General features: G+C 43.9%; 1 long non-coding RNA gene across 1 annotated transcript; it reads right to left on the reverse strand.

Moving 5' to 3' along the window:
* Nucleotides 1-11349: 11349 nt before the first annotated feature.
* Nucleotides 11350-21742, reverse strand: LOC119706460. The gene is made up of 3 exons (XR_005258543.1): nucleotides 21568-21742; nucleotides 15207-15314; nucleotides 11350-14043 (listed from the first exon to the last, which is right to left on the reverse strand). It is a non-coding gene; the product is annotated as an uncharacterized LOC119706460 (long non-coding RNA).
* Between the last annotated feature and the right edge of the window lie 1250 nt (nucleotides 21743-22992).

Raw genomic sequence — 22992 nt, forward strand, 5'->3', positions numbered from 1 at the left:
TGCTTTTCATCCACAGGATGCTTCAGGTAATAGAAATGAGGTCTTCATCTTGTCATCAGCTCTGCTGTGGAAGATGCTGCTCCTCTCAACTCAAGACCCATTTCTTTTGGAAATGGAGGATCCATAGGAAGGATTAATGGTGGGGTGAGGGCATTCTGCAGAAACCCCATGTGGAGGGAAGCACAGGTGGTTTAACACCTTTCTTCCCTGGGAAAACCCATCTGTGCAGGGCAGCCTGACAGACAGGCTTCTGCTCAGAGTCACCTTCAGGACTGCTGAGGTGACACAGCCGAAAATGAGCCACTGCTGTGCACGGCAGTCAGCCCTGCAGGCAGCAGCAGTGACAAGGGACAGGGAAGGAAGGGTTTCCCTAATGGGAGCAGGCAGAGGCACTGCAGTCTGGTTGTCCATGTGCTTCCTGGAACAAGGAATGCAGGAGGGAGCTGCTGGCATTGATTGAAATCCTTCCTTGGTGGCTGGTGGGGAGAGAAGCCTGGGCTCTTTTTGTGTTGATGGCATAGCCACAGGAAGATTATTTGGGTTTTGTGTCCCCATCCTTTAAAGGAATGTCACTGTGTAAAAACCCGGGGTCCATGTGTGACCAGAAAGGTTTTGATTGGAGATGAAATGAAGCATGCTCCTGCCCTGCTGAGGTGGGAAGGGAAAAACATCTAAGAAACCTCTGCTTTTGCCTCTTTTGGAAGTTACAAGAGTAGCTTCCCAGCAAATATTTCAGGGTGATGTTTGAGCTGTGTGCTTGCCTGGACCAGAATTCCAGACACCACCAAAGAGTCCTAGCTGGAATTTTGCCTCTGCATAGCAGGGGCTGGTGCCAGGGTGAGTGAGGGAGCTCTTCTCCTGAGAACCCCATGGACACAGACCTTCACAGGTGGTCTTTCCCTGAGGACTGAAGCAATTTGCTGTTGTTTTCAAACTGGCCTCTCAGTCCTCTCCTGGATGCTCAGCCAGGGAAGCACTGGTCCTCCTGGACCAGGCCAGGCCAGTGTTTGCAGTGTGTGTTGGGGGCAAGTGCTTTGGGGACACCTGGCTGAGTGAAAAGCTCCCTGGAAGTGCCAGTCCCCAGCAGTGCAGGAGGTGAGGGCTGCTGGCACGAGGGGCACAAGGGCTCAGCTCTGGCTGCCCTAGAGCTCCTGTACCCTCTGCTGTTCCCCAGGCTGCCCAAACAATGACCATCCTGCTCCGCTTGCCAAAAGTTGAGTGCTGGGGAAAGGTAAGGACTATTGATTAATGTTTGCTGGACAACTCTCATGCCTGTCCCATGAGGATAGGAGAAATATTCTTCCTCTCTCCTGCCCTTTGTATTGGAGCCATTCTTTATTCAGCAGATTTCTCGGGAGAAATCTGGGAAGAGGGAGTGTGTCTTCCAGAGATGTGAGCTGAATAACAATCACAAAATCCCCCCCTTGCATCAACTTCTCCTCCTGCTCCTGCTGTTCCATATTCTTTGTGGCAGAAACATTGGAAACAGATTTTCTGCGTGCAGAAAAAAGAAAAACTGAACAGCCATCAAGATGTCAAACAACAGAACATATTTTCCTTGTGCAGATATCATTTTTGATGTCGTTAATGAACACCCAGGTTTCCCTGAAATCTCTAACCATTGTGGAGTTTTTGTGATAATGTTGGCATTAGGCTTCTGGTGGGCTCAGGCTCTTGGAATTATATTTGAGCTTCCTTAGCTTTCAGCACCATTAAGCATATTTTAAAAACACATTAAAAGAAATATGTCAACTTGGTTTAGGCTGAAACCTAGGTTCGGGAAAGAAAATCAGTAAAAAGAAAGTTTCACAAACTATAAGTGAAGTGGGAGTGTTTTCATTAAAGGAAAAAAAACAAGAAAACATATAATTCCAAAATAATGTCTTTTTTTTTTTTTTTCTCTATAGACAGGGCAACTCAAGCACATGAACTTTGTGCTTGTGAGTGAGGAAAATTAAGTGACCAGAACCCAAACTTCTCCAGGGGATGTGAAACAAAAGTCCTTGGTTTTGGGAAACAAAATTAAACAGGAACATCAAATGCAAAAATATGTTAAATAGCACCAGAAGCATCTGAGAGTTTAAACAGAAACATGTAATTAAAACATGGATTGTTTCCCTGGAAGAGAATGTAGGAAATTTTCCTTTTATTTTGGTGTTTCCATAATTTAAAAGAACAGACTCTTCCCAAACCCCAGCCCCTAATTTTCAACCTCCAGGGACCATTACTGAAAAGCCCAAATTCTCAGTTCTTCCTCTGTAGAAAGACTACTAAAACAAGGCTCAGGTCCTTTTTCTGCCTTTTGTTTCTCTGAAGAATCTTGCATGCATTGCTTAGAAGAAGGAGGTGCACGAGTTGTGGGGGACCTGGGTACGTCTGGGAGACCCTTGGGACAGTGTGATGTCTAATGTGGTTGTCCTCCCACCAGCTGCTTCTCCACTGATCTCTCCTCTGTCAGAAAGTTTTTGTGTGAAAGGCCATGTGTTTTTCATGGCTCCTTGTTGTAATGATTAGTCATGACAGAAGAAGGGACAATGCTAATGACATTAATAATGGCACAAAATCTCCAAGAAGGCATTTAGGAGCCTCGCAGCATAATCATAGAAGCACAGATTGGTTTGGATTGGAAGGGAAAGACCACCCTGCTCCAAACCCCTGCCACGAGGAGGGACACCTCCCACAAGATCAGAGTTCTCCAAGCTCCCTGGACTTGAATATTTCCAGGGACAATGAGCCTGTGCCCTCTTAAAGGCAAATCCTCCTTGAAAACTTTGATGTGCCTTTCTGTGATTGCCCTTTTCCTGAGTTTTTCTTTGAGTTTAGCAGCAGCTAATATAATAATCAACAAAAATCTGCAGTGTTGCTCCACTCTCCATAATGCCACTGTTTTTCTGTTGGCTTCAACACCAGTCAGGTCTTCCTTCTGGACTACTGTGTAAAGCAGAAAGGCAAGATGTGATCATCCAGCCCCACCAGTGCTTTTCATCGGCCTCTGATTTTTGTAATGGGTGCAGTCAACCCCTGCTGTTTGCTGCCCTTGGATATGGCTTAATATGGAAAACACAACAGGGGCTGCTGAGCTGTGTGTGCTACCATGTATGGGGAAAAGGACTTCCCCAAAGCAGAGGCATAAATTCTGCTTTCTACTTACGTGAAGAATAAAATGATGATATGAGCCTCTGTCCTCTCCTTGTTTGGGTCAACAGTATAGGAGTGCCCAGTTATGAATTGGAGAAAATGTGCTTTTAGGCAGATAAGGAGAACAGCAGTTTACACTGATTTAGGCGAACAGCATCTTTTTCCAGGCAGAAGACTCTGCAGCTGGAAAATCATGTTGAAAGTATCAGAAAGGCAAGAAAAAAATAATTAAAAATAAGGCAATACCTTTTAGGCCTCTAAATTTTTTCTAATCTATCTATCTATCTATCTATCTATGCATTTATCTAATAATAGAAATTCCAGTTAAGTTTTTATATTTTATTATTGTTAATGTAACAGTCAAAAAATAATAGACAAAGTAGAGTACAATGTAGTGATTTAATGTAATACAGTACATATAGAACATATAGTAATTACTTGTCTATAGTATGTGGTTTGTTATAACAACATGCTACACATTCATATATGAATATACATATTATCAGCCTATAGCTAATTAATAATATACAGGCTGATGCTGCTGGAAAAAGATAATGCTGGCAAAAAATCACCGTAATAACGTTGGACGATGACTCAGAATTAGCACAAAATGGTTTTGCTAAGCTCTGTTTAGAAACCTGGCATGACCAGGGCATATGTGTTAAATCAGCATGAATAACTGAAAATGAGAAGACTGTCAGGGTACTGCTTGGTGGAATTTCTATGTGCGCCCCTCCTCAGTCCCAGCGAGAGGGACCCAAGGTGGGAGGGGACTCTGGATGGCTCAGTCACAAGGATGGATCAGTGTGGATGGATCAACCAGCTGCTGCTATTTCCCAGTTTGCTTTTGAATTTTGAAATGCCCTGTCCTGCTTTTAAAGCCCTGGTTATAAGAAAAAGCCGAGAAGGAAAGAGAACTCTTCCCTTCCAGTGATGCCCTCACCAAGGGAGGGGAGATTGAGCCCTCAGCCTGGCAGGGGCAGCTGCAGGTCCACACACACTGCTTGAGGGCCAAGAAATGCAATATTATAAAAAGCTGAGGTATTTTCTTAAAGATAAGGAAATCACATATCTTCACAGTTATGATCTTCTTGGAATTTTATTTTAGCAGTTTAAATAGCTTGACCTGAATTTTTATCCAAATAATTGTTCTGGTATATAAATCTGCTTGTCAAGCTGCACCCAAGGGGAGGGGTTTTGTATGAAGCTACCACATTAGAAATCTTCTTCCTTGGGACTTAAAAAGTATCCATTCCCTTGTGTTTACACAACAGACCCTAACAGCTCCAAGGGGGACTTGAGAGGTGACCAGGAGTGTGCTTTCTGCTGTAAGAGCTCCCTAAATATGTGTTTACCTAATTCAGGCTTTGAGCACCACTCAGGTGTTGCCTGTCACCAGCTGTGGGGCTTCAGGCCCCGAGGTGTGTCCCACAGTGGGTCCCTCCCCTCCTGATGGCACTGTCAGGCTGGGTGTCCCCAGGAGCACCTGGTCTGGTGGAAGGTGCCCCTGCCTATGGCAGCAGGGTTGAAACAAGGTGACTTTTAAGGTCTCTCTGAATCCAAACCATTTGATGACTCCATGATTCTAATTCTATGGCTGTGCTGGACCTGGCCATTGCAGCTCCCAAACCCCCGCAGTGCCAGCAGTGGGTAGCTTCACCAGCAAAACAGGATTGGAGATTTTTTTCTCATTTCCACATCTAACCTCACTAGAGATGGATCCTGAAGGATTTATATTGGGAAGAATTTGTCCTCAACCTTCAGAAGTGGATTTCTTTGGTAAACCCCGGCATTTTTAAGAACTGGAGTAATTTCCTATTCTGGGGCTGGTTTTCTCTCAGAAGTATCCCAAGTAAGCCTTGAGGGTTGGATTTGGACAGAAGCCAACAAATCAGAAATATAGGGATTTTTAGCCTGTTTGTGTGAGTGCAAAGGGTGCAACTGCCTGAGGTTAGGCAGCTCCTCTGTCACACAGGGAAAGGTTTCTGTTCATGGTCCCTTAGAGTGGAAAGGGTGGGCAGCACCCTGTGGGCCACTAGGGAAATGCTGAACTGAGATGACAAACTTTGGTGAAGTGATAGTGAATGTCCTCCTGTATCACATACAAATACAACACACATCCAGATCATACAGAAATTAATTTTCACCTATTTCCAACTTTTGTCTAGGCTTGTTCTGTGTAACTAAAATTCAAACTGAGTTAACACCTCACTACAGACTATAAAATAATCTCTGGTGTGACCTTTATTGAGGACGCTATTCTCTGGGAAAAGATGTATTCAGCAGCCAAGTGGTTAAATCAAAATAACAAGGGCTATTTATCTAGTAGCTTTCCATGGCTATACTCAAGGGGGGCATATCTACCTATTTGTCAAGTCATTGACAATAGCCTATTTCTTTCTTCCTACCCATATGCTTTATTAAAGAAACACTTGACCTACCTGTCACATCAAACTGCTTCCTTTATCCAAAACAGAATAATATAGACATTTCCCTTAAGGGAATCCTGATGCAAATATATAAGGACAGGTTGCCAATTTGTTGAGCGTATTAGGGTACAGAAAACTGTCAAGGGAAACAGCTGTAATACAGAATGTTCTAACAAGCTCATTTTTCTTTTTTTTTCTGTGGTACTTTTGGTCTCTCTTTAGTTTATATTATACGATTTGTATGTTACAATTTTTATGGACAGCTGTCAACTGTAACTTGTCTTTTTCATTTTGAAAAAAAGAAGGAAACCTTCAGATTCCTGGCCAAGGCTCAGATCTATTGTTTGGTCTTTCACAATAACTCTCACAAAGCCTTCAGCTGCATATAGCTGAGAAGATAGTTATGGGATAGAGGATGGGAAAAACAGTAAAGCTGTTTAAAGACAGAAAAGGTTCTGACTGTGATTTTAAAGTTATGTATTTTCATGTGAAACCACTTAAACACACAACAACACTTCCCATTCTCACCTGTCTGCTCCTGTGCTGCAGGAAGGACTTTGTCTTGCCCTGGATGAGTGTTTTGGTTTCAAATATGAAATGATGCAGAAAGGTTCAAATGTGTCATTTTGCACAAGCAAGCTTTGCCGTGGCTGAAGACTGGGAATGAGAGCCAGACTGCAGGAATTCAGGCTTCCCAGTGGCATGGGGATTAAACCAGAGCCACTCAGTCCCCAGCACTGCTTTTGCTTCACAGGTCCAAAACATTCCCAGCTTTCCAGCAAGGTGGTTTGGTGATGTAGTTTCCAAGTGAAATCCATAATTTTCAGCAACTTGGATCTCCTGAGACCAGAAAAGATTAAGAGTCAAATCCTTGTAATTAGAGGTCTGTGTTGACTAGTGGACAAGGCACAGGCTGGGCTACAGGAACCAAGTACATTAAAGATCTGTTCCACTTCGCAGTTCCACTGAAATCAGGGGGGGTACCCCAGAGATTAATTAGTCAATTTATGCTTGTTTGCATAAAGGATGACACAGATCATCAGCTGAATGAACAGAAGTTCAGGCAGTGCAAGTCAGGGCAAGAGGAGAGAGAATTAACCAGGTCTGGGCCGAGGTCACAGCTTGGGCTGATCCGCTTGTTGTGCCAGAGCATCGCGCCTGCCGTGTGCCTCTAACCAGTGACCTGTGATCAGAGGCCACCAAGGGCTTTGGCATCTCTAATAAAAGTCAGATCACCCAAAGAAAATGTGTACAAAGGGTCACACAAATATTTGTGTAGAGAAGAAAAGGAGTGCTGGGATCACTGCGTGAAAGGCTGTGCAGCAATGATTTGGTATTTCCCCTTGGTCTGAACTTCTGCCCTGTTCCTGCTCCCTGTGTCCTCACAACTGCCTTGGGTTCCTCTTCTCAGTGGTGTGAAAAAGTGATTCCTTATCCCATCTTTTAATGTGGGAGCGCCCAAGTGAAGATCAAGAGCAGTAGGTGGCATCCTGGTCCTGCTGAAATCCTGTGGAGTTGTCTCATGACCCTTTTCAGGGCCAGGAGCTCACAGATATGTTAAATATTGTCACTGTGGAAGGAGAAAGCTCTGGTGGTCTGGTGTTGCTGCCCTGGGCTGAGCTGAGAGTGGCTTTAGGGAATGTTTTGTTGGCACGTGGCTTATGAAGAGACTGAAGTGTGTGACTGTAGGATATATGTAGGGATGAGGAGAAGAAGGTCCTGAAAGCATATCTGTAGCACTGACTCTGACTTTAGAAAAGGACTGGATAGTTTGAAGTCATTAATAGACTTTCCATAGGAGATTATTCTGACCATTTCCTTGGAATACTGTGGAAAATAAGGGAGACGGACCATCAGACACCACTTTTTTTTTTTTTTTTTTTTTTTTTTTTTTTTTTTTTTTTCTGGCATTGTAAATACACCAGTGTTTGCTCACCAGCTGACCTTTTTCTGAAAGAAGTGAAAACATTGCCTAATTTTTTGTACAAGTTTTGAATCTCCAATGCATTTTCTGAGGCCAAACTGTAGCTCATACACAGAGAGTGTATCATTTATCATCCCATTTATTACTGGGACTAGAGCAGAGCCAACAGCTTCTCCTCTTTCACTCCCACTGACACACTTGATGACACTTAATGATCTCTTGTCTAAATGGCGATGCACTCGAAAACAGACTTTATTACCCAGGGGATGGTGTGGAAGTGAATGTGTCACTGGCCATGGTGTATTTGGTAAATCCAAACCCCTCAGTGCAGCCTGGTGTCTGCAGAGCTCTGGGTTACACCATGTCCCAAAACTGGGGAGGCAGTGGGACAAGTTGGGGCAGCCCCAGTGAGGACAGCAGCCTGCAGCACAGCCTCCTGCATACCAGCATCACCAGCAGCAATTAGACAGTGAATAAATGCTGTCCAGGAGCTGCTTGCCCGAGTTATGTGAGACACCCAGTGGGCCAGATCTCCTGGAACAAACCCACCCTAGGTTCCAGTGAGGATCTGAGTCATGGGTCCTGGGGAGAAACTGTTAATTAGAATTCAATGACTGTTTCCTGGGGGGAATTTTGAAAAACAAGTATGTCTCAATCTTGCTTTTGAAAAAACACATCTTGCCAACAGAGAGGATTTTTAACATTTTTTTTGCAAAGGGCATCCAGGTATGAATCCTGAAATGTTCAGGCAACATTGGTGTAAACAGATTGATGCAGGGATTTTGTATTATGGAGAGAATGAGTTCAAATATTGCAGCATCCTCAGGAAAATCCCACCAGTGGCTGCTTATATTGCAAAGCAGCTCATTTGGTTTTAATTCTTCTTGTACCATGAGGTTACAGCCTGTTATAGTTGCTGCTTGCTTTTTAGCTGCTTTCTGTTACTTTTTTCGTCTTTCTTTTTTTTTTTTTTCCTTTTCCCCAGAGCTTGTGAATTGCAAGGTCAAGCTAAAGTCAAACTTCACCATTTCAGTGATGAAATGCAAGCAGATGTGGCTGTTTCATGTGACACTGTGCCTGCCTTGCTGCACTGGGGTCTGTGGTGGTGTCTGCACCCTGGACCACGTCCTCTCCCCAGCAGCTCAGCAGTGCCAGTTCTCCTGTTTGGATTCCAAAGCTGGTGCCATCCTGGCTGTGTCTCATCTCAGGGAAATTGCTTTAAACCTCAGCACCTACATTCCCACAGCTGCTGTTTGCTTGGCCTTAGGAACGACTGTGGGCAGGTGATAGATGGATGGTGATGGTTTCCTTCGTAGCAATTCAGAGTCAAAGACATCAGGCTTCCTCTGGCCCCACCATTTTCTGCAGGTCTATTCATTTGCTCTCTCCATGGTTTGCAAATGATAGTGCCCAACATCCAAAATCTACTCCTGAGCTGGTCTTTAGGTACCAAAATAAAAGCACAGCCCACCTACAGAGGGCAAGGTGTGTTTGGCAGGGAGGGTTCCCCTTGCTCAGCTCATCCTGAGTCTGGGACACTCAGTGCTTTTTATTCATAGGCTTGAAAAACTCATGAAGATATTCTGCATGAGACTGGTAAAGAGTGGAACCTTACTGGCTTACGTTCAGGACCTCACGGTGTGCAGTGAAGCTGGAGTAATTGAGATATTGCTTTTGGTTGTCTTGCTGAAGTTATTCACTATCCAGGCAGAAAACATACATGAAGTTGTTATCTTTTTTGGTGATGGTGAGGAATACAAGGTTAGCAGCATCATAAGAATTAATGAATTTTAAAAGAAATTTGAGGTTAAGTCCTGGAAATTTTTAGTCTCCTGGTTTGTGTATACATTTTGCCTGTTCTCAGAGTGGGATGTAAAGCTTCATATCAATGAAAACTACCTAAGTAAGGCAATGCAGAGTACTCCTCCCTCAGAAAAATCCCAACCAGGCAATATTTTTCTACCCATTTATCAGCCCTACATCTTTTTAGGTCCAGGAGAAATTTTTATTACAACGCCAGTTAAAAGATTTATTCCCAGAAAAATGCCAGACCCAATATCCTTCTGAAAACCTGAAGTAATCTCTACGTAAAATAGAAAAGGGGGTGGCAGCTTGGGCCCTCTGGTCAGCAGGGAAGCCAGCTTGCTTCCTTCCCTGCACCAATCTCCTGGTGCTTCTCCCCAAGTCCCTTTCTTGACATTGTTTTGTGACTATTTGGATTAGCCTGGCTGCCTCAGTGCCTCAGAGGAAGGACTGGGAAAGTCCAAGGGATGTCCCTGTACACAGGGAAGGAAGGATGGGGGTCCCACATCTCAGGAACATTTCCTTGCTGAGATACATGGAGCTGGAGCTGCTTCTAGACATGTGTTTGTAATTTCTTGTTTGGTCTGTGTTGGTTCTGAGAGTTGGTGCATTTTTTGATTTGCCTGCTGAAAGGGTTTCACACTTTTGGATAGCGGCGTTTGATTAGTTTTGATGATAACCACAGTAGTACAATTCTGACTTCCAGATTGCTTTCCAGTGTGACACTAAGCAGCCCCCCATCTCCAAGGCTGAAGAAATTCACATGTGCATTTGATTTTTATGAAGATAGAAAGAGTGTAATATACTTACTATGACCAAAAAATAAGGAAGAAAAAAAGCACATTTCTCACCCCGGTCACATCTCTCACCCCTTGTTTTAGGGAGATGTCTGTGTGACCTTTTCCTGTAAAAAGGATGTGATCTATCACAGAATATCTCCCACTCCTTTTTTTTATCATCTCCACTAGTTATCTGCCTGAGCAATTCTTACCAACTTTGTTCAATGAGGAGCTGCCTTTGTCACACAACAATTTAAGAGAGTTACTGAACTTCGGAGGGAAAATTAGTGGGAATTCTTGCCCAGAGACAACATAATATGAACATGACAGAAAAAAAGCAGGCTAGCATTTCTATCACCCTTTTCCCTGCCTACTAATGGTTTTGATTCTCATTATTTCTCAAATGCCAAGAGTAAAAACCCTCCAGGGTACCAATTAGCTGTGCCCAGTCTGGATACGACTGCTCTCATCCAGGACATATTTTGAGATGCTGAAGCTCTCTTTGGGAAAAGGCAATTTGTGTGCAGCTATGTTTGGTAATTTTCAAGGACTTAATCTTGTTGGGAAATAGAGATGGACTCATACTTTATTTAATTTAAACCAAAGCTTTTTATTAATTGAGTTTCAGTAAAACCGATTACCATAAATGGGAACCTGGGATCTGTGTTTGCAGAGTATTTTTGTCTGCCTCACTTATATTTTATTAGGGGTTATACCTTCTTGAAAAAAGACACTTAGAATTTATTTCAGAATGAGCTTTTGGTCTTGTCTGCAGCCCTTTTCACACGCTTTTGCATTATTTTAAATTTTGAGAGTTGAACAACGACATTGACAGCATTTATGACAGTGTGAAACTCTATTTTGCATTTCTGTTCCTTAGCCATACTGCATACTTAAAGCACAGTTTTAATTTCAAAAAGAAAACAAAGGTAATTCAATGGCTAAGCTAAGAACACTTTGGGCTACAGCTGAGGGCTGGCTCTGGTTGGGATGCTGGGGTGTCTGGGATACATGGTTATGGGCACTGATAGAGGCACAGGACTGCTGGCAGTGCCCAGCCTTGCCCCAGCATTACCTGCTGCTGCAGCCCTCTCCCGAGGTGCTGCTCTCTGTGCTCTGCACATTAGGAAGCAGGTCTGCTAAGACCAAAGCTTTGCTCCCATGAATAGCTCCATTGAGTCCTACATGGCTATTAAGTGACTTAAGTTCAACAATATATTAAATCTTTGCGGGGCCTAAGGCAACTTGTAGGAGGTTATTTAAAAAGTCAGCCCTAGCCCTTTCCTGCAGCCACAAAACCAACCTTGTCAGACCCTGCCACTTTCCCATTCCTAATTTTGTGGCTTGTGCATTATTTTGCCCCATTTCTCTTGCAGACACGGCACCTCACATGAGCATCCTGCCTCTCTCTGTCACTCCCTGCCTGTCCTGACACTGACCCCCTTCCTCAGCCCTTTGCATCTCTCCAACTCACCTGCATTCCCCTGAATTTCCTTCTTCAGACCTTTAATGGGAACAAACAAAAATAACATCAGAGGAGAGGCTTCCACTGTCCCTTGACAGCCAAAGTATCTCTGGGTTTAATAATATTGCAATACTGGCAAAAGCAATAGAGGGAGCTGCTCCTGGTGGCTGGGGGTCCAGCAAAGTACCATGAGCTGTCCTTGCTTTATCCCCAGTGAGAACTCCCCCACAGACTCATTATTTAGGATTTCTTGAAATGGGCAAAAATGAAAAGAAAAAGGGAAAAAACCCCACCATCCTGAATAAGATTTCTTTTGGATCAATATTTAGCGTGCTGGAAAAATTAAGAGAAATATATTTGTAAAATTCCATAATATTTTCTTAGCCTCAGAGTAAATATTAGTGGAGAAAGCAATTATTGTGCATAAGAATTTTCTGTTGTGTCTCTTTTGTTTCTTTAATTTAAATGATTGCTTTTTTGGCCCATCCCTGAATAACTAAGTAGAGGTGATTAAAAACCTTCAAGTCCTTCAGATTTATTGTCCTGTAACTATTTTTGAAAGCAGATTTAGTATCAGTATGCTATTTATATTCCCTGAGAGCTAACATTTCAGATACTATACCAATATATCAATGCCTGATGCAAAGCAGATTGCACTGAAGATGTAGAAATGTATACAAGTGGAAAACTGCTTATATTTAATAAAGAACCAAGATATAAACATATTTTAATACAATGGGCTTTGAAATCGACGAGTTCCTACTGTTTTACTCCATCCACCTCCCTGGTGTTTCTCTCCGACATCCCATGTGCAGCATGGAGGGGCACTGACACAAAGCTCAGCTGCACCCCTGGGGTCAGTAAATACAGGATTGATATTTCCCCAAGAGATGTGTCAGGTCAGCTTCTTCTGTGCACACTGGGCTTATTTTTATCCCAAAATGCATTTTCCCTTCCCTGCTCCAACTGCCTGTCCCAGGGCTGTCTGCTGCCCTTGTGCTGCCCCTCTGCTCCTGCTCTCCCCTAAGCTCTCCTCTCCATGCTCCAGCATCTCCTGCTTCTTCTGGGACTTCTCCAGGAGATGCCACAGGTTGCCAAATGCCCTCCTTGAGCTCTCCTCGCCAGGGCACTTGTTGAAGCATCGTTGTGGTTGTCCTGTGCAGTGCCAGGCTCTGGTGGGTGGGGAGAGGAGGGATGGCTGTGAGCAGTCCTGGTCCCAGTGCCCAAAAACTGCTCTGAGGCTGAAGGGAAGAGCAGGCAGGCAGCAAAGACCCATCAGGGAAGAGCAAAGGGCCACAGTCAGCTGCTCAGCATTGAGGTGTTCCTAACCCCAGGCTCATTTTTGGGCTCTGAAGGTACTGGTCAGCTCCATGGTAGAGAAGAGTAAATGTTCTGTTTTATACAAATATTTAATTCTCCTTTGTCTGGTCAAAAGCCAATTGCTGTAGGGGTTCAAGGCCACCAGCCTCGTCATGCTCCTCATGGATGTCCCCAGTGTCACACTTCATGCCTGTGCTGAGACTGGAGGCTGAGACCAGGCTAAAACCTTCCCGCAGCCCTTCTGCCTCTTTTGCATCTCTCAGCCATGCTCCTGCTACCTCTGCACTCTTGTGTCACACTTGACCTTCTCTATCTGAGATAACCAAAGGTGCAGAGACCTTCTGGTGTCTCTGCTAAAACCTCCCACACTCAGCCCGAGGCAAGGGCCAGGAACTGTGGAGCCGAGCCCAGCTGAGCTTAGCTGAGCCAGGCTGGGGCTGGGCAGCCCAGCAGCTGGCTGCAGCTGGATCCACACTGTGCAGCCTTCACTGCCAAGCTTGGGACATGCTTGTTTTCACCCCTGTCCTCACCCCACTGTCAGGAAAGTCCACACACTCCTCCCCTCCCTCTCTGCCTTTGATGGTTCATTTGTATTTTGCTACCTGCAGCGGGCTCCTGCTCTTCCCAGAAACCTTCTCCCCCTGTCAGCTGCCCCCTCCAAACACGTTCATCAACAGCACTGCCCTGTGACCGCAGGAAGATTTCACAACTCCCTCTCCTTTGGGCACAAATACTCTGTGTCAAATCCCTCCCTGTTCCTCACATGGCTCCATTTCTGTGCAGCCGAGCAGTGAATCAGCCACCATTGCACCCTTGCACCCATCACTGCCCCATCTCTGCCCCCCCTCTGCCATCGTGCCCTGGCCCAGGTGTCCCCTTCTTGTCCCCAACACCCATTCTGTGCCCCGAAGAGCAGTGGGAATTTCCAGAGCCTCTCTCACCAGCCACCCAAAGCAAGCCCTTTCCGCAAGCCCTTATGCCTCGCCGCTCACTGGAGGGGACAGGCACAACTGTCCCAAACCCGCACTGCCAATGCCATCTCTCCCAGGACAGGTGGCTTCCCGTAGGGAGCACTGGTATGGGAGCTGGTGGGATCTTCTGTCACTCTGCATCTCCTCCAGCAAGGATATTGTTCGAGGAGTTAATATTCCAGCCGGTTTCCAGTGGTGCTTCCCTTCGTGCCACCTGGTGGACAAAGGGGACATTTTCCAACTTTTTATTTCACTGAAGAAGGAGCACCTGGGAAAATTAATTTTTAATTGAAGAATTTGGTTGAGCATCACCCGATTAAATTTCGTGTGATGAGAAACACAATCCTGAGACATCCCGGGGTAAGTCCCAGACCACCCCAGCAGTAACCATCTATTTCTTACCCGTGATAATGTCTATGCATCATAATTTGTTTTAGTTGTAATTATAGCTGTTCAGTAAAACTCAATTCCTACAATGACCTTAACAAGCAAATAACTTTTCTTCTTCCTGTGCTGCCAATGAATTCATGCTTTTATTTAGGCTTGAGCAACTGCTTTCTGATTTTTTAACAAATGTGCAGTTTGAATCCCTCCTGTGGCCAATCCCAGGCAGGCTGCGACAGACGGAAGATCTGCTAAAAAGCCCGTGGAAATAGAAAAATAAAGTAAATAACAGTGAATATTCCTGGCAAGTGTTCCTTTTTTTCAATTTATGGAGACAAACATTGCAGGAGTAACTTGGTTCTGGGAGATATTTTTGTTCAAGGATTAGAAGTAAATCCCTGAATTGAAGTGCTTAATGAAATGAACCAAAATGGCTTTTGCTCTCAAATCCCTGCAAGAAGTGTCCAAACTGAGCTGTGAAATAGCTTCAAATCATGATTAAATAGGGAGAAAACTGCAACGTGCCCAGAGCACATTTCAGAATAGCACAAGATGCTGATAGACGGGAAAGAAATTAATTGCTCAGAGTTTTCTCCCACTATTAACAGTTCAACACCCCTCTGCTTTAATCCTCTGAGGAAAACCCTGCCTCTAGTGAGGTCCATGGAAATTTTAGCAGTGATTTGACTTGGGCCAGGATTTTGTCCTAAATCTTTTCATAAACTCAACAAAATGACGATACAAAAATATACATAATGGACAAAAATCCTGTCTGGCAGCTGTTGGTAGCTAATGCTGGGGATAACATGGGTCAGTGTGAAGCCACACTACAGAAATGAAGAATTTCTTTGTGAAAATACCCTGAAACCTCTGCAGGCGCAGTGAAGATACAATTTGGCTGTAGCCCTCTAACTGATACCCAGATTGCTGCAAAACGACTACCACAAAATCCCCGTGCCTACAATTAGCTTGGACTGTGATTTTATGTCTCACTCGAAAGATGAGGTGTCCGTAACATCCCACGGAATCTTTTGGGGCAGTAATACGTCTGTCTTCCCCAGGACATTCAACTCAGCCATCCAAAGCCCTGGCTTTGTTTTTCTGAAACAAAGGGAAAAATGACCACAAATTTAAAATATTTTGACTTTGGTTTGAGAAAAAAATTATGTTTTTCTTGGAAAATAATTGAATTGTTTTTATTTTCTTCAGTGGCAAAATCCATACAACTTAGAATATCCAGAAACAGAAAGATTTTCATTTTCTAAAGAAACAACCTCCTTTCTTCTCAAAGGTTCAGTTTTTCACCAACTCAGAAAAACTTGCTCTGGCTGAGATTAGTCAAAATATTTTAGTTTATCTCAGACTTTTAAAAACTGTCTGCAGCAATTAAAAAAGAAATCTGACCAATCAAAAATAATAAAAAGATGAAACATGAAAATGTTTCAGCTAAAAAATGAAGAAGCAACAAAGATTGTTGGCTTTCCTCACCCTCATTAATTTATTTTTACCCCACTGGAATTTTTTTTGGTAAAATGTTTGCCCCAGGGGCTGTCAGAAGACTCAGCTCCACAGCTGCTCTGAGGGGAGGCAGGGGGTGCCTGGCCAGCTCCCCTGGCCCAGGTGTGCACAGCTGCAGCGGTGACAGCGCTGCGCCGGGGACAAAAGCCACCCTCCTCCTTGGACACGCTCAGCCTGGTGTGCCTGCCCTGAGACAGCGCTGCCTGGGGAGTCAGGGATGGAGAGAATATAGGCTGTGAGCTGGGGTGGGACGTGGGAGGCAGTGGAGGGAGATGGTCAGGAATGACAGGGGACATTTTTGGGGTGGGGGAGCACAAGCGGCTTAAGCCGGCTTTATCAGCGTGTTATAAACTGGCAATCAGCAGGGCTGAGATTTGGCAATCAGTCAATACAGGCTCAAAAACAGCCTGGAGAAAAAATGTACCTGGGATCCACTTAAGGTGACCTTTGGAAGGAAGAAAAACAAGTTTAAAAGAAAACAAATGTTTCACAGTGGTGTTTCAAACCAGCTCCGTTTAACTGAGGGTGTGTAAGGACATTATTCCTCTGTGTGTGTGGGAACCCTTTGTGTGCTTGGAGCCTGTAGTGACATGACATGCTTGTGGCCCTGGCCGGGGTGGATGCCCCACCTGCCTGCACAGAGCACTTTTGACTCCTGTGAGCTCCCCAGTGCCTCCAGCCCAGGGCAGCAGCACGGGGCTAAACTGCTCCAGCCTTTGCCGGGACAGCCCGGGAGCGCGCGCTGACAAAGAGGCAGCTGTGGCTCTCCCCCGTTTATTCTCTCCCCAAATGAATGCAGCAGCTGCAGAGAGCCCGCAACACAGGTTGAAATCCCAAAGAAGTTTAGTCCCACAGTCTGAGGTCAGCTTGCCATCTCATGGGAATGCCACAATCACACGTGGTCATGGCACGGGAGCAGTGGCTGATCTTCACCACCCTGAATCCTGGGACTGAATTCCCCACAAACCCCCAATCCCCCTCGACTACCCACCAGCACAAATCTATTTCTCTCCCCAAAACTGACTTGCTAGCAAAACCTCCACAGTCTGAAGCCAACTGCCTCTCAACCACTGGATATGAAGCCCTGCCTCTGTCCTGACTCTCCCTAAAAACCTAACAAGGAATATGAGGAACATTTGAGGCAGCTGAAATCACCAGGCCATGGATGGCGTGTAGCAACCCCACTGAGATATCTGGTTTCTGTTACGTGTTTCTTTTCCTAGCATTATCTGTATTAGAACTTATAAAATGGATGATTTGTATCAGCTGTCCTGCTTTGTTGTTACTGCCATGTTCTGCTGAAATGATAACGAAGCGCTTGTTCCAAATCTTCCCCTCCCACAAAATATCCCAGCAATGTGAAATAAAAGATGCAATTTTAATACAGGGCTGAACAAAACTGGAAGAGGCAAAAGGAAGGGTCTCTGAGGAGCATGGCTCCAGGGAAGTGGAGAAAAAAAATTGGTGGAGATGATGGTCTTGAGAAAAACAAAAAGCAAAAGTAATTATGAGCTTGGAAATAATTATAATGACATTTTGCAAACACAGTCAGGAACTTCATATCTTCTCCCCATTGCATCATAACCCAGGATGCTTGGATTTGACAGGAGAATTTCCAACTTCCATATGGTATTTCACATTAAAGCATTTTTGGGAAAATTTATTATTTGCTCTATGGTTATGGAATCTCCTGATAAATCTGAATTTACAGGTGCTGGGAAAAATTAAACCATGAATGTACCTAATTTCATGAGGTCGTGGAGGGTGGGATAGTTTTGATCTGCTCACTTATGTGGGTATTCCTGATCCTTCCTTGGTGAGCCTTGGGCAAGTCATAAGCATGGCCAAGTGACTGCCACTGTGCATTGCTAAACAGCAATTTCCTCATTTATGAACTGTGAATTCTTTTCTGCACCATCTGGTGATGAGGTTTTTCAGGAGAAAGCAGAGCCTGCATTTGTGTGTCTGTGAGCTGAAAAACCTCTTGAGATCAAAAACCACTGCAGCAGCTCTGTGGAAACCTGTCATGGTTTGGGTCCTGATTTCAATGAAAACTACAGCCAAATCATAAATTTATATGTGACTTCACTCTGGCTCCTCCATCAACCTTTTGTGGTGTCCTCCTCTTTGGTAGCACAGTTTCCACCAAAATCTTGGTGGTTTTATTCTTTGCTTACTTTATTTCTCCTTTCCAGCACTTGTGTTGTGACATTGCTGCAAGCAAATATAATCTGGGTTTTGCAGACTACAAAAAAGAGGCAGATCTGAAGTGATTTATTGTTAAAGGAACTGAGGTCAGATCCAGACCTACTGCTCATGAGAAGCTGTTAATACTGTTATTTTGCCTGAAACATTGAGCCAGATCCCTCTTGGATCTGGTAGTCCTGCTCCAGAACTGCTTTTGGAACGCAGTTATCTTTGAAATGCAAATACCGTGACATTTCAGATGGAGTCTCATCGAGCTAGTCTGCTTTTCAGAGGAAATATTAAGGAACTTAACAACTTAACACTTCAAGAGTGATAAAAACATATTTGTCTTTTATACTGAAAAGGGCTGACAGCCAAATTCTGTAATTGAGAATACTTCCTTAAATATAGAACACTGAATGAACAGCAAAAGGGTCAATTCATATTTTTATGAAAACAAGCAAAAGTGACTGTTCTGTTTCTATTATCAATGCCTGGAGCATCCTGCCTCATTCCTGTCTTCAGAGGCAACGCAAACTGCCACATAACTTAGAGAAAAGATGGAATGTCTGGGGGGAAAGAATATACAGAAATTGATTTCAAGACTATGGAAGTAATATTTCTATCATCAGAAAGACTGCCAAGGTCAAAACATTTATTAACACTTGAGTGAGGCTACACTAAATTGCATCAGTGGGAGAGAGGGACTTTGTGAATATTATTTTAAGTGGTCTGACTAAAGAATATCCCCTTGCATAGCTTAGGGATTATTAATTATTACTTAAAAATTTAGTACAGCTTTTGTTTGTCCATCTTTAGTTCTCAGCAAAAATGTACCTTATTATAGACCCATTATACCCCTCCTGCAAACAGAAGGCAGTATATTTTCCAGTTTAATCAGGTATTTTCATTTGCATCTAACTTCCTCTTGAGCATTACTGACTTCAAAGGATTAAAATTCCTAATTCTGGTCCAACAAGAATTTTTTAATTTTCCAGTTGATCAGAATGAAGATAAAAACTTTCTCTTTTTGCCCCCTACCCCTCCTTTTCTGCATATTTTGGAAATGTCCTGCCTTGTAGATAGTTTGGAAACACTTGTCACAATCTCGTTAGTCAAGCCAAGTGCTAAATGCCCCAATAGACTAAAAATCCAATAAAGGGCATGGTTTGTAACTCTTAATTCTTGCAGCTGTTGGATAAAGCCAATACATCTGTTTATGGTGATTGTTTCTTTGCTGACAACATCAATTTATCCTCTAAATGCCAATGTTCCTCAACAGCTGTAAGTGTGCCCCCTTCTACCTAGTTTCAGGAGAGTCAAACACAAATCTTCTATTAAAGAAAACTGGGAATTGCTCCTTTGCAGCCATGCTGCTGCCTACCTGCTGAAGTGATGGTCCAAAATGTCCTGGTTTTTCTTGCTAGGCAGAGGAATATGACAAAGACTTGGTGGATTTGAAATGAAAAGTGCTTGCAGATCAGCTGGGAATTTATTTGCAAATTTGTCCTTGGCTGTTGACGGACTTCTAGGATTACAAAGACAGTGGCAGAGAGGAGAAACCCTCCTTAATCCACAATGCAAAGCACAGGTGGAAACTATCCAATAAAATAGGGTTTTGGGGGGACGGGTTGGAAAATTCTGTCTCATCAAATTGTGATTGCTTTTGCGTGAACATGTGCACTGAAAGAAAAACTTTGCTGGGGAGGTTTTTCAAATGCAGGATGCAGTTTCAAGGACTGACATTCCTTCTTTATTGCAGTCCATCCAAGCCTCCCACCAGCCTCATTTCCTAGAGATAAGGGGACTTGGGTTTCAGAATTTTATTCTCTCCTTATTTTTCCCTTGGAAAGAGACAACCAAAATTCGCATCACTTTGGGCAGGAACCAAAGGCAAAGCTTTGATTTCCATCAAGAAAGGCAATTCCTTTGCAGCCATTCCAGATTGGAGAGGTGCATTAAAAAACAGGAATTAAATTTTTATGCCAGATCATATGGTTCAAAATAAGAAGGGTTTAGTTCTACCCTTTGCTCTTCCCATCTAGAATGCCTCCCAGCAAAGTACCCTGTATTGGAATTTTAGATCAAAACAGTTGCTGTGCATCCAAAGCCTTCATGCTTGTGAACAGAAAGGAGGGCAAAGGAGAAAACTCTTTTAGACACAAGTAAGAGCTGGGAGGGAGTGGAATAAAAGCTACTACTTGAAAATCCATCCCAGAAGATGAGAATCAAAGGTGAAGGAGAATTTTCTGCAAAAGAGCTCATGCATTGCCTTGCTCCTCCAACAGTTTTGTCTTTTTGAAACACCAACAGGGCTGCCCTGCAGAGCAGCTGTCCCATACCCAAAAGGCTGATCAGCCCTTCACACCACCCAGGACCCGAGTTTTGAAATCTCCAAGGGCAGGTGAGGCAGTTTTGGAGAGCAGCAGAAATAAACTGCATGCTTCAATGCAACAACAGGGAGTGAGGGAAGCAATGGCCATCACCTCAGGTCAGGCTGGCTCCTGGTTTCCCTGCACTTTACTGGGAAAAAGTAGCACCAGGTAACTTATTGCCTCTTCCAGGTCACAACAGGAAAAGGAGAGGCTGTGCTGGTCCTGCATGGACAGAATTTGCTGCTGAGCTCATTGACTTTAGCCATGGTCCAGATCCTGAGGAAAAGAGTTTTCAAGAGGGATTTTTCTCCTTGGAGATTAAAGGGAGACAAATTATTATATAAAATTGTAATACTGTGCGTGACCATCACTCCCCATCCAGAGCCTCTGCTGAATCCTTTGCTGTTGCCATTTGAAAGTCTGTGTTTCTCTTCTGAGGAGCAGGGAGACTTTTTAGAGCTGCTGTAGGATGAAACAGGGCAAGAGCAAACTTGCTCTTTTAAGGAGAAGGTCCTGGCAAAATATTGGAATAGAATGAGATGGACATCTCTGAACTCCATTTCAGGGTTGCTACAAATAATTAATATGAAGATTTATTAATTTGCAAGTCATTGTATGCATCGTAGCTATCCAGTTAGCAAAATGAAAAATAAAAATAAAGAAATAACTTGGAAACTGTGGATATGATGGGCCCATAGATGTCTGGCAAACATTTGTCCCCAGTGCCCAAACTTCTCAGTGAGGTTCTTGTATCCAGTATATCCAGTTACCAACTCTTGGCCAGTCTCAACAAGTTTGTTCTTTGGAGCCATTTTGAGCCCTATTCTTTTCTTTTTTCTTTTTTTTTTTTTTTTTTTTTCTTTTTTTTTAATTTTCCTGCTTATCTTTATTGTGGCTGTCAAGCCTGCTGGCAGAAGGCTTGCCCTAGATGTGATGCAACAAAAAATGCAGTCCTGCCCCTCCAAATGCCACTGTGCCTTCCTGGACAATACATCTAACTCATTCTTAAATACAACATAAACTAGGAAACCAACAAGGGATGCTACCTCAGAAAAGGACAGAGGTTCAGAGACCTGTTGGGAGGAGCATTATTTACAACATATTTATATTAAAAAAAGCAACAACTGCTGCAAACTGTTCCACGCCTTCCTCTTGTTTTGGCAGTAGAAATTTTGCCACATCCACTTTTCCAGCAGTATTTCCATTCCCCACCATCACCATGAATGCACAGTAGTGAGTGAACGTTTTAAAAGCAAAAATCCCCCAGCACTTACCAAAGAAAAGACGTTTAACAAATGTTTGATGTCCAATGGAGTGGGGAGAGCAGCAGCACAGACAATGTCCCAGCCCAACCTGCCTTTCCAGGAATGCAGGTTTCCTGCAGAATTGCCCTCTCTGCCTCAGGGCAACACCTCCAGCACCTCTGCTCCTGCCCTGCTCCGTGGTTATTGTGTGCACAGATGAATGGCACAGCCCCGTGTGCTGGGATGTTATTGCTGGATAAAGCTAATAAAACATTTGAGTCACTGCCAGGAAGCTTTCCCATCCCACTACACGCCTGATCCCCAGGGTCACCCGCCTTTGCCTCCTCACCTTTGCAGTGTATGGTGTTATTCTAACCTCTTTCTTCTTTGGCTTTTGGCAGTCTTTTCTGCTTTAAGTATATAGTTATCTTAAGTTGAGCAAGATGTTTCAGGCTACAATAACTGGCTGATGTTTTAAATTGAAACCTCCTAATATGCATTCAATTTACATGTACTAAGGCTCTCATTCAATCTGAAATACCAACCAAGTATAAAATAATAGTGACACTTGACATTTTCACAAGGATTTACAACTTCAAAGGGCTCTATAATACAAACAAACTCTCTCTGTACTTATGAGGTGGGTAAGCAAATACTGTTAAGATGAAGAATGAATGAGGAGGGGCTGCAGAGCTTGCCCAAGGCCAGACAAGGAACTGGTGTCAGGGCTGGGGTCTGTCTTGCTCTCCTGGACCCCAACAGCTGGGCAGCTGTTGGCTCTAAAAGCTGCATCACCAACATGGACGAGTCATGAGCTCTACATCCCAGGCAGATGTATGAGAAATGCAGACACAGGAATTGAATGCTGTCATCCAATCAATTGCACCCACTCTCTCTGTCCTGGCTTGGGGTCACCTGAGCATGATGATTCTGTGGTTCCTTATTTTTGAGGTACCCTTACACCAGTGTTGTGCCTTCAGCACCCAGACTGGGGATGTGTGGCATGATGGTCATGGGGCAGATCCTGCTTGTGCAAATTTGCAGGCAAATGATGAAGTGAGTAGGAAGTCTGTGCACTGACTGCCTGTAGCAACAGCCTGTTCATCCTTTTGTGAAAGGGTTTTCAGCCTATTTTCTCATTTGCCAACATAGGCTGGGCCTCTCTCTTGCAGCATTGTTCTGGTTTGGGGAGGAGACGCCTTCCAAGCAGCGCCTGCGCCAGTAGCCCGAGTTAGAAACCTGCACTCTGCTTGATGGATGCAGCTATTGTTAACACACACAAGCGGGTGGATGTTTCATTAATCACAGCCCATAAACCATTTTGACTAACTGAAAAAATATTTCCTCTGTCTTATTCATGCCATAGTTCCTCTAAGCCTTTCAGCCCATTTGTATGGACTAGAGAATGAGTCGCTACCCGTTATACAGTATGTCCTGCCCTTCCCTTGCTTTGTA

The sequence above is a fragment of the Motacilla alba genome, chromosome 13, assembly GCF_015832195.1.
Source record: "Motacilla alba alba isolate MOTALB_02 chromosome 13, Motacilla_alba_V1.0_pri, whole genome shotgun sequence".
Classification (NCBI taxonomy): Eukaryota; Metazoa; Chordata; class Aves; order Passeriformes; family Motacillidae; genus Motacilla; species Motacilla alba.